At 49.3% G+C, this 3,164-nt stretch overlaps 1 protein-coding gene across 3 annotated transcripts in view; it reads right to left on the reverse strand.

Annotated features, from left to right (window-relative positions):
• HSPA12A (heat shock protein family A (Hsp70) member 12A) overlaps positions 1-3,164 on the reverse strand; it is a 160,554-nt gene that overhangs the window by 157,167 nt on the left and 223 nt on the right. The gene's annotated exons all lie outside the window — the stretch shown is intronic.

Here is a 3,164-nt window from a genome sequence, read left to right on the forward strand (position 1 = left end):
GAGAACTTAAGTGCCATAAAGGGAAGAAATGTTACCTATTTTATTCACAGCTGTTCTCAGTGCCCAGAGCAGTATCTGGCACATGGCAGACATTCAATAAATATTTTTCAATGGGCTGAATGACAGAAGTAAACAACGATGGTAGTTTTAGCTACTTATTTGGCCCACATGTAGTTTTATTTTTAAGAGAATGGGATGATTCTATAAGGAAACAACTGTGTTCTTAACGATCTTTTGTCAGTCTTTAATTCTTCTTTAATCTCAATCTTTAATATGACTTGATATTCTTCCTTCAAATATTTTAATGTCATTGTTCAAAGTCATACAAGTAGTACATTCATTTTAGGAAAATCAGATACTACTAATATATAAAAAGAAAATTAAAGCTCCCAATGATCTCATTACCCTAGGACAACACAATTAATGTGCTTAAAGTATGTTGTTTCAGATTTTATTCTATGCGTATATACACATGCACATCTAACACAAAACTCTCTGCCTCAGACCTCATGAGCTGGACTCTTTTCTCTTTTCCCTAGGCTCTTTTTGCTTATTGCCTGTTATAGCACCTTACCCTCCTCCTATGTCCTAAATATATTCCTTTCTCAGTATTTAGGTCCTTGCTTCAAGAGGACTTTTTTTTCGCTTTTCCCTCCAGAGGATTCATCTATTTTTATTTCAACTTTTAAGTTCCGTGGATGGATGAATGAGTGATCTCTGAGATACCAGTGTTCCCCAAGTTCCACGCATCTAAAACCAAATGCATCATGTTCCTTCCATCAAGACCTCATCACTTGTTCATCTACCCCATTTCTATCAACTGTAAAAGAACTCTACAAGCCATCCTCAATAGCATCATCTTTGGTCCCCCAACCCCACAACCACTCACTCACAATGACTGCCATTCTTCTCCCTATTAACTCTGTCATCCGTCTCTTGCCATTGCTACCAGTGTGGTTCAGGCCCTTACATCGACATGATTTTCTACCTGGGTCTCCTGCTCTCTGTACAACTAAAGACTCACCAAGCTTACTCACTGCTGCCTGCTAACTCTCTAAAACACCACTTCCATCTTGCATACCCTACTCTTCCATCCTGATGTCTCATTATTACTGAAAACAAATCTTTTGCTCCAGCCAGGCTGCTGTATTCATTATTCACTCAATTTGAAAACATTTCGAGTTAAGTATTTATTATGCATTTATTATATATAAAATCCATTCATTCATTCAAGTATATTTACTGAGCAATGATTCTGTAAGGTAATCTACTGGGGACACAATGGTGGACAAGACAGACCACATCTCTGTCCTCACAGAACCTAGAAGCCAGTGGAGTGGATTATAGATGGGAGATTCCAAAATGTGGTGGTCCCAGCCCAGGATACTTTCAACCTTCCATTAAAGGGTCAAATGAGTCAAGATATCTCTGAGAGGTAAGCTTTGTGGTCCAGGCTACAAGTGGGGAAGGAGTTCAGAAAAAAAGGAAGGGCTAAGTGAGGAGAGCTGGTGTGGAGCACGGTTTCTCTGCAGATGTGGGACTCAGCCAGGCATTGAAGGATGGGCATCTAAGGAGAGGGGGTGCCTTCCATCCACGGGGCTAGGAGGAAAGGCACCCAGTGCAATGGGCACAACAGCAGCAACTGCACTGGCTTCTTTTGTATAAAGGTTCATTCAACACCTATGCAGCAGAGCACATGCTCTGTCCCTGCCCACCCACGCTCTGAGGGTTTATGAGGGTGACTCAGACTGTGGTCCTACCATGGAGAGATTTCCACTTAGCAAGGAGGATAAGGCAGGCCTGTGATGATCTGTCGCACCCCCAGAAAGTGAGACGTTCCATTAGAGATTCAGAGACAACTCTGAGGGAGTTCAGAAAGAGGTACATGTCTGGGTTCCTCTAACAGTATTTATTGAATCACATATTTTATACAGCTACATGCACCTAGCGAAAATACCTATCTGGCTTTAAATTGTTTTCTCATTCATTTTCTCATTTTATCCTAAGTGACTTGTGAAGCAGGCAGACTAGATTGGATTGCTTTCCGGATGAGCAAAACACAGCATAGATGTTTTAGGTGATCTGCGTAAGTCAGGAACACAAAGAGGCAAGAGCAGAACGAGAACACCCTGTCCATCTCGGCCCATTCCTGCAGAATTATCTAGAGCAGAAGGCACAAGAAGCTCTATCGTTGTGCAGGACACCTGGCAGGTGCAATGAAGCCATGGAGGCAGCGGGATTTAAAAGGGCAGAGAGGGACGCCGGGGTGGCTCAGTGGTTGAGCATCTGCCTTGGGCTCAGGTCATGATCCTGCGGTCCTGGATGGAGTCCCATAACAGGCTCCCCACAGGGAACCTGCTTCGCCCTCTGCCTGTGTCTCTGCCTCTGTGTGTCTCTCATGAATAAATAGGTAAAATCTTTAAAAGGGGGGGCGGGGGGCAGAGACTGAAGCAGCCTCGCAGGATACAAGAGAAGGGATAGGACCCAGTGACGTCTTCTACTCCCACTTTTCCTTCCCAAGTCTTGCCTGTGTCATTCTCCACCCCTAGGCCTGTCCGAGCCACAACCATTTGGGGGCCACACTGGTTTTCCCTCCCACTGATCTCCTGGGGTGGGGGTGGGGGTGGGGGTCGGGGTCGGGGGCGCGCAGCCGGTTCTCGCCTGCCCTCCGCAGGGTGCCCAGCCAGCACACCGCTAGGCTCAGGGCAGGCGGCTAATGCCTGGTACCTCCAGGGCCCAGGGAGGGGACATCCGCCCCCAGGCGTGGGCCGGCGCGGGACGCCCTCGCCACCCCGAGGAGCGCACGGACCCTAAGCCCCGAGGGAGTGGGAGGGGGCGCGGGGAGGGCACGACGGCCCGGGGCGGGGGGGGGGACCACGACGCGCCGCCCGAGGCTCGGGTCTCCCCCTGCAGGCAGGGGCTAACGCTCCCACGCTTCCGCAGAATGCATTTCCTGAGAGCGTGACCCCCATCGGGGAAATTGTGGGGGAAAGTGGTGAAAGACGAGGCCAGCAGAGCAAGAGCGTCGCGGGGGGCGGGGGGCAAGGGAACCCGAGCCCGGGGTCCAGCCCCTCGGGGCGGGGAGGCAGGAGGGCGGGGGAGCAGAGCGCAGCTCCCGCCGCAGCCAGAGACCCGGCTGGAAACCTCGCGAGAGCTGGGGTCGG

Source organism: Canis lupus, chromosome 28, assembly GCF_003254725.2.
Source record: "Canis lupus dingo isolate Sandy chromosome 28, ASM325472v2, whole genome shotgun sequence".
In the NCBI taxonomy this organism is placed as follows: Eukaryota; Metazoa; Chordata; class Mammalia; order Carnivora; family Canidae; genus Canis; species Canis lupus.